The sequence below is a fragment of the Phyllobates terribilis genome, unplaced genomic scaffold, assembly GCF_046119375.1.
Source record: "Phyllobates terribilis strain yellow unplaced genomic scaffold, ASM4611937v1 Scaffold_3722__1_contigs__length_71533, whole genome shotgun sequence".
In the NCBI taxonomy this organism is placed as follows: Eukaryota; Metazoa; Chordata; class Amphibia; order Anura; family Dendrobatidae; genus Phyllobates; species Phyllobates terribilis.
The window spans coordinates 38,655-47,821 of record NW_027366475.1 but is presented as its reverse complement, the minus strand read 5'-3'; positions in this window follow the sequence as shown (position 1 = coordinate 47,821).

The following is a 9,167-nucleotide window of genomic DNA, read 5'->3' as shown; positions in this document are numbered from 1 at the left end:
TCTTCCACATTATCCGGCCATATTAACAGACATAATTGTATTTACTGGTATCATGAGAACATGCATTTGTGTCACCCCAGGCCTGGATGCCACAAATATTAAAGGCAGTGTCTGAGAGCAGGAGGGAGGTTCCCTGGTTAGGGACCATTAGCATGCAGCACCTCCTGTCCCAGGCCAGTAGGGGGAGCTGGCTGCCCTATAAAAGCTGGAACTGGGGCAGGGTTAGGGAGACCAGAACCCACTTCTGAAGTGACCAGAAGGGTTCTCAGAGAAGAGGGACAGGTCAGCCGCAGCTGAGGAGTCCGTGAGGCAGAGGAGAAACTGCAAGCCAGGGACAGAGGTGACAAGAGCCGGTCCTGGCAGAGAACCAATCTTACCGGAAATTGGGGTCCGAGGCTGCCCCGGGTTATCAAGCCCAGCAGCAGAGAACCAACCCGCGAGGGATTTCAGGTCCCTTGGCCTAAGAAGCCTGGAGGCTCCGCCACACAGAGGGACCAGTACAGCGAGGAGAAAGCAAAAAGGTACCCAAGGCCCGAGTCGCAAGCCATACAGGCGAGAAGTACACCGCCAGCTCAGGGACGTGGGCTATTACACCACGAAGAGGGGGATAGTCAGAAAGAGCATAGAGAGAACGGTAGGCCTACACACTCACCCTGACCAGTGGGGCTCGCCCGAATGCTCTCAGATACCCAGGCCCATTCCTAACCGGTACTACTGTTGGGTCATTAATAACATCTACAATAAAGACACAGGACTGTTTGAAACAGGCTCTGAACTTTTACTATCGCGGCCGGCACTATCACCCCCAGCATCCACCTACACTGCCCTGAGGCTACACTCTTCCCGTGGGGAGTTGTCCTACCCCTGTGCTGCACACCAACACCAGCCTCAGCGATATGCCTCGCAGCGGCGGTTATCTCTGACCGCAATCCACGGGTGGCGTAGTTGGACATTCACAAATCTATAAATAGACTGCCACAGTATTTGGTCTGACCACCCTGAGCCACGGGATCGGGTTGCCACTACTACCCCCACCATCATACAGAAGCCCGGTTCCGAATGCCCCACGGCCCAGGGGGCGAGTCAGCTTTGGCGTAGTTGGCAGGATTGTGAACAACCCGCCACAAACGGGTATTGCGTGCCTGAAAAAGACTTTATACTTACCTGAGTGAAGTTTCCCGCCATTCGGGGCCATTTCCCGCCAAACTAAGCCGTTTCCCGCCATCGGGAGCCATCTTCGGGATGCCGCGCGGGAAGAAGAGGGGCGTGGACATCAAAACCGCGCGAGACCTGAAGGCCCGCCCTACGCTGATGACTCGCCCCCTGCGCCGTGGGGCACTCGGAACAGGACTTCAGTGCAATGATGGGGGTAGTAGTGGCAACCCGATCCCGTGGCTCAGGGTGGTCAGACCAAATGTTGTGGCAGTCTATTTGTAGGGTTTTGAATGTCTGACTACGCCACCCGTGGATTGCGGTCAGGGATGACCGCTGCGGCAAGGCAGACCGCTGAGGCTGATGTTGGTAGGCAGCACTAGGATAGAATAACTCCCCGCGGGAAGAGTGTAGCCTCAGGGCAGGTAATAGGATGCTGGGGGTGATGGTGCAGACCGCAATAATAAAGGTCCAGAGTCTACCTCAAACAGTCCAGGGTCTTTTTTGTAGGTGGCACTTATGACCCAACAGGAGTACAGGGTAGGAATGGGAACGGGTGTCTGAAAACATTCGGGCGAGCCCCACTGGTCAGGGTGAGTGGGTAGGCCTACCGTACTCTCTCTGCCCTTGCTGACTATCTCCCACTTTAGTGGTGTGATAGCCCACGTACCTGAGCTGACCATGCACTACGCCTATATGGCTTGCGACTCGGGCCTTAGTTACCTGTTGCTTCTCTGTGCTGTACCGGTCCCTCTGTGTGGCGGATACTCCAGGCTTCTCAGGCCAAGGGACCTAAAATCCCTCACAGGTAGGTGATCTGCTGCCGGGCTTGCAACCCTGACAGCCTCGGACCCCAGTGTCCGGTTGTGCAGTTCTCTCTCAGCCAGGACCGGCTCTCGTCGCCTCTGTCCCTGGCTTGCTGTTCCTCCTCAGCCTCCTGGACTCCTCAGCTGCCGCTGACCTGTCCCTCTCTTCTTGGAACCCTTCTGGATGCTTCAGAAGTGGGTCCTGGTCTCCCTAACCCTGCCCTCAGTTCCAGCTTTTATAGGGGCAGCCTGCTCCCCCTACTGGCCTGGGACAGGAGGTGCTGCATGCTAATGGTCCCTGACCAGAGAACCTCCCTCCTGCTCTCAGACACAGCCTTTAATGTTTGTGGCATCCAGAAACATGTTTGTGGCTGCGCAAGGTCCAAAAAGGAGATCCAGCGGACGCCAACGTCATCACCGTGCGACATAAGGTCCTCGCCCAGAGCATCGCGAGCGGAGCCGCGGCCTACAGAAGAGGATCGCCGGAAGGTAGGCCACGGTTAACTAGGGGGGAGGAGGATGTCGGAAGCGGAGGGACCCTCTACCACCAGCGTAGCCGCTGCAGCTGTGATGCCGTTTTCCATGCCCTATATTCCCGGAGCGGCCTGGCTGTCACAGTATGCCGGCGAGTCGCATACCTTGGGCGACTTTAAAGAAAGGCTGTATAGCCTGTTCAAAGTTTATCCCCTGACAGAAGAACAGAAAGTAAGCATACTGATAGGGCAGTTAACTGGTGCGGCCCAGCGGGAGGTAAAGTCTTGGACAGCTGAGGAGAAAAGGACTGTAAGGGGGGTTCTGACCCGTCTACGGGACACCTTTGATACCCGTACCTCAGCAGAAATCAAAATGCGGTTCTATGGATGTAAGCAGCGAGCTCAAGATAGCATCAGAGATTATGCCCTAAATTTACAGGAAGCTTTGGGGGCAATCAAGCAAGCTGACCCTGGCAGCGTGCAGGATACAGATAAATTGTTGACTGACCAGTTTATAGAAGGTCTGCTGTCCAGCGCCCACAGAACCAAGCTGCGCCTCATGGCCCTACAGAACCCCGATTTGACTTTTGCACAGTTCAAAGATAGGGCCATCCGGGTGCTCCGAGAACCCGCACCGGGTGGCGCTGTAGCTTCCCGGCGTCCTGCCATCACTTACCACCAGGGGGCAGCACCCTACCCCGCAGACCTTGTGGGGGCTGATGCGCAGGCCCTAAACCCATCCCCGCCTGCAAACCTGCACCATCAGGTCCAAGAACTAACAAGGAGTGTTGCTGCATTGACCAGGACCGTACAGTCATTACAGATGGACCCGTCAGGACCAATCAAGCTGGCTTCCAGTCCGGAGGATGTCCCGTGGCGTCGACAGAGGAGGATCCCGTCGTTCAGAGGGAGGCCCACCGACCGTTACACGGAGGATGGACAGCCGATTTGACGCCGTTGCCGCCAGTCGGGACACGTAGCCAGGTGCTGTACTTTAAACGGGTCCGACCTGGGGCAGGGTGCCAACCCCCAGGCATAAGGTCATCAGGCCCGTCTAATTGGCGCGATAAGTACGTGGGGAGACGCCCAGTTTTACCCGTAGTGCTGGACGGTATCCCCATGAGTGCACTGCTGGATACCGGGTCACAAGTAACTACCATCCCCTATGTACTTTCTAAGCAGTATTGGAGTGACACAGACATTACCCGCTATCCAGACAATGACTTGAGCATCATCGCCAGCAATGGCCAGCCCATGCCGCAGGTGGGGTTCAGAGAGATGACCATTAAGATTGGTAAAGTTGAACTGCCGGCACAGGGAGTGATCATTGTGGACATTGACCGTCGAGAAAGTCACCCTAAAATAACCTTGGGTACTAACGTGATTGAAAATTGTCTTTCAGAAGTAATTGTAATTTTACAGCAGGTGGCGAAGAATGCTAGCTCCAGCCAACAGAGGGTCCTCCAGAAAGAGATAAGAGCCCTGATGAGACGGCAACAGGTAGAACTGTCTGGTGGTGAGATCGGTAGCGTAAGGATGAGCGACCCGTTCCCCATTGCCATGCCTCCCAAAAGTGAAATGATGATCTGGTGTCGTACTGCAATCGGGTTAAGAGGGAGAGACTACCAAGCCATGGTAGAACCCGTGTACTCAGACAGCAGGCCCACCATTTTGAAAGCCCGGGGGGTGGTTGATGTTCGCCATGAAAGGGTGCCCGTCCGGATCTTAAACATTGGGGAAAGGGAAGTACACTTGCCCCGGTACGCTACACTAGCCAAATTGTATACTGTTGAACACAATGCTGTCAGGGCTGTGGAACCCTTGCCTCCATCTCCCCAGGCGGAGGGTAATGGCTCCCAGAAACCCAAGGAGGACTGGTGCCAGAAACTCCACGTGGGTGCTGACTCCACTCCCTTGCACCAAAAACAAGGAGTCTACCGGGTGGTTCAGGAGTACGAGAGAATCTTTAGTAAGCACCCGCTAGACTTCGGCAGCGTGAAAGGGGTAGAACACCACATCCCCATGGGGAGCCACCCACCAATAAAGGAGAGATACAGGCCTGTACCCCCCGCACACTATCAGAACGCCAAGGGCATGCTGAGAGAAATTAAAGAAGCCGGGGTCATTAGAGACAGCTGTAGCCCCTGGGCAGCCCCCTTGGTTCTGGTAAAAAAGAAAGACGGTACCATGAGAATGTGCGTGGACTATAGACAAGTCAATCGTATCACCCATAAAGACGCATACCCATTACCTAGAATAGAGGAGTCTTTAGCAGCCCTAAAATCACCTAATTTCTTCTCTACTTTGGACCTTACTAGCGGGTACTGGCAGGTTCCTGTGGCAGAGGCTGACAAGGAGAAGACCGCCTTCACCACCCCGATGGGATTTAGTGAATTCAACTGTATGCCATTCGGGCTCTGCAATGCACCCGGGACCTTCCAGAGGCTGATGGAATGCTGTCTAGGGCACCGAAACTTTGAGACGGTCCTACTTTACCTGGACGACGTGATTGTATATTCAAAGACCTACGAGGACCATCTGAAACACCTGGCAGAGGTGTTTGAAGCCCTGGCAGGCTTTGGCCTGAAGGTGAAACCCTCAAAGTGTCACCTGTTGAAACCGAAGGTACAGTACCTAGGACACGTGGTGAGTGCAGAGGGAGTAGCCCCCTACCCCGACAAGGTTACAGTAATCAAGAGCTGGCCAAGCCCCTCTAACATCAAAGAAGTGAGGCAATTCCTCGGGTTGGTAGGCTACTACCGAAGGTTCATCCCCGGGTTCACCAAGATGGCAGCTCCAATGCAGGACCTCCTGATAGGGCAATCTAAATCCAGAAGTCACAAGCCACCCTTCAAGTGGGACAAGCCGGAAGAGGAGTCCTTCCGCCAGTTGAAGATGAGATCCTGGCCTACCCCGATTATGGCCAGCCTTTTATTCTCCACACAGATGCCAGTAATGTGGGTCTGGGAGCCGTACTGTCACAGAACCAACAGGGCAGAGAAAGGGTGATCGCGTATGCCAGCCGGAAGCTGAGGCCCACTGAAAGAAACCCGGAGAATTACAGCTCCTTCAAGCTAGAATTCTTGACAGTGGTGTGGGCCGTCACAGAACGGTTTAAACATTACCTGGCCTCCGCAAAGTTCACTGTGTACACGGACAACAACCCATTGACACACCTGGACAATGCAAGACTAGGTGCCCTAGAACAGCGGTGGATGGCCCGGCTATCAAATTATGACTTCACAATCAAATACCGGGCAGGCAGAACCAACGCCAACGCAGACGCCCTATCAAGAATGCCCCACCTACCCGAAGGAGAAGAGGACTCGGAAGAGCTGGAGGAAGTAGAGCTCCATGCGTTCCACCGGTATGGGGCCACTCAGTATTCTCACCGGGTAAGAGACAAAGACCTAACCACCGTCATGTTCAACCCTTACCCCACCACGGCTGGGCTGAAACGCAAGATAGTGACCCTGCAGTTCGCCTGGTGAAAGACCTGTTAACCGAGGCAGATGCTAGCCCTGGCCCGGACGCTCCAGAGGAAGCCAAGCAGTTATGGAAGGAGAAAAGCAGGCTATTCCTCTATGAGGGTAAGCTGTGCAGAAGGCTTGTCAACCACCGGACGCACTAGCTGACCTGGCAGGTAGTGGTCCCAAGACGAGATGCAGCAATGGTCCTGGAGGCCTACCATGACAGAGCGGGACACTTCGGGTGGAAGAAACTGGAGTTCCTACTGAGAGAGCGGTTCTTCTGGATCGGTATGAGAGGGGCCATAGAGAAGTGGTGCAGGGACTGCGGCCCATGTAACCTTAGAAGGAAGGACTGTACCAGCCAGAAGACACCCTTGAGGCCCATCGTCACCAGGCAGCCTCTTGAGCTGGTAGCTCTGGACCATGTGAAATTAGCTCCAAGCCTGTCGGGCTACGTCTATGCCCTGACAATAGTGGATCACTATTCCCGGTTCCTGGTGGTGGTTCCTGTTAAAGACTTGACAGCCCAAACAGCGGCCAGTCTTCCAACAACACTTCTGCCGTCCACAAGGGTATCTGGAACAGGTCTTGACAGATCAAGGTCCAGCGTTTGAGGCTGAAGTCTTCCAGGAGTTCTGCAACCTCTACGGCTGTAAGAAGATTCGGACAACGCCTTACCACCCGCAAACCAACGGGCTGTGTGAGAAAATTAATAATATCATCATTGATCTCCTCAAGACGTTGCCCCTGGAAGAATGCAGCCTGTAGCCGGAGAAGCTGCCAGACCTGATAGACTTATACAACCATATCCCGGTGAATGTTACAAATTGCACCCCGGCTTACCTGATGCGAGCAAGACCAGGTAAGCTGCCTATGGACCTGGAGATGGGAGTCCTGACACCCGAGGACACCTCCCCAGACGCAGACTGGGATGCGGAACGGCGGCTACTGTACAAGAAGGTACAGGAGAGTGTGGAGAGGAGTCTGGCTCAAGCGAGAGAAAAGCAAGAGAGGCTCTTCAACCAACACGCCCCTGCTGGTCCCCTGGAACCTGGAGAGCAGGTCCTGAAGTGGAAGAGAAGGCTTCACAAGCTAGATGACCAGTGGGAGAGCGACCCATACACAGTACTGCAGTCCGACCACAACAACCCGAAGGTATGTGTAATTACCAAGGATGGAGGAGAAACCACTAGCACCGTCTCCAGAGACCACCTAAAACGGTGCCCCGAGCAACTACAGAGTGCAGGAGAAGATCAACATGACCTTGAACCCGCAGAGGACAAGGAAGAAATGATCAGCACAGTTCTTGGAGAGTTTCCCCGGTCCTGGACTCGGATAAACGACGCAATAGTGGTACCCATCCTACACTTCCTTCAACCTACCCAGCAGGAACCTACAGGAGAGCGGGAAGAATCAAAAGAACAAGCAGCCCCGGAGGCAGAAGAACCCATGCCAGCAGCCCAGGAGAGTCAACCCTCTGCTGACAGTGAGCCTGCCATGCCTGCGGTAAACCAAAGGACCCGCAGACAGCTGCCTGCGCTGCCTGTAAACCCAGCTAGTAGCTGTACCCTAAATGCTAGTGGGGAAAGCCAGGTGAGACCACCACCAGACAGTGGGTTACGCAGGTCAACCCGGAGCACTAGGGGTCAAATACCAGCTCGCTGGAGAATCTAAATGCAAAGTATATAGTTAATGTTTTATATTTGTTACCTGGTTATTAATAATGTTTTTCCAGTTTTTCCTAGTACAATGGACTGACCGGTCATGGACACTGAATGGCCGGAACTGTCTTGTAGATAGTTGCACTTTGTGCCCTCTTGCGAAGATGGTCACAGAAGAAAAACATGTCCGGCGTGGCCCCTTGTGGCCCAAAGTAGGTAGCTCAGCCTTGTCGCCACGCCCAAGGCCAGGAACTTGGGGTCTATGGAGACAGGTCCCCGCACCGTTCCAAAACTTCACCTTATTGGGTGATATGGACACCCGGTCACGGAAGCGCCGTGACCTTAAGGACAAAATGTACTTTTATATATGTTATGTTATTGTTTATACCCTGTATTTGTGTTCCCTAAAAATGTGTTTAGTCCGGAGTACTAAATTTTACTAGGGGGGAATGTCACCCCAGGCCTGGATGCTACAAATATTAAAGTCTGTGTCTGAGAGCAGGAGGGAGGTTCCCTGGTTAGGGACCATTAGCATGCAGCACCTCCTGTCCCAGGCCAGTAGGGGGAGCTGGCTGCCCTATAAAAGCTGGAACTGGGGCAGGGTTAGGGAGGCCAGAACCCACTTCTGAAGTGACCAGACGAGTTCTCAGAGAAGAGGGACAGGTCAGCAGCAGCTGAGGAGTCCGTGAGGCAGAGGAGAAACTACAAGCCAGGAACAGAGGCGATGAGAGCCGGTCCTGGCAGAGAACCAATCTAACCGGACATTGGGGTCCAAGGCTGCCCTGGGTTATCAAGCCCAGCAGCAGAGAACCAACCCTCGAGGGATTTCAGGTCCCTTGGCCTAAGAAGACTGGGGCCTCTGCCACACAGAGGGACCAGTACAGCGAGGAGAAAGCAAAAAGGTACCCAAGGCCCGAGTCGCAAGCCATACAGGCGAGAAGTTCACGGCCAGCTCAGGGACGTGGGCTATTACACTACGAAGAGGGGGATAGTCAGAAAAAGCATAGAGAGAACGGTAGGCCTACACACTCACCCTGACCAGTGGGGCTCGCCCGAATGCTCTCAGATACCCAGGCCCATTCCTAACCGGTACTACTGTTGGGTCATTAATAACATCTACAATAAAGACCCAGGACTGCTTGAAACGGGCTCTGAACTTTTACTATCGCGGCCGGCATTATCACCCCCAGCATCCACCTACACTGCCCTGAGGCTACACTCTTCCCATGGGGAGTTGTCCTACCCCTGTGCTGCACACCAATACCAGCCTCAGTGGTCTGCCTCGCAGCGGCGGTTATCTCTGACCGCAATCCACGGGTGGCGTAGTCGGACATTCACAAATCTATTAATAGACTGCCACAGTATTTGGTCTGACCACCCTGAGCCACGGTATCGGGTTGCCACTACTACCCCCAGCATCGTACAGAAGCCCGGTTCCGGGTGCCCCACGGCCCAGGGGGCGAGTCAGCTTTAACATTAGAGCAACAATTAAATGAGCCTGGTGTCAATGTTTGGGGTGGTATTTCAAGTTTTGGTGTTTTAGGACCAATATTTTTTGATGGAACAGTCACAGGAGATAAGTATCTTGAAATTCTAATGAATCAA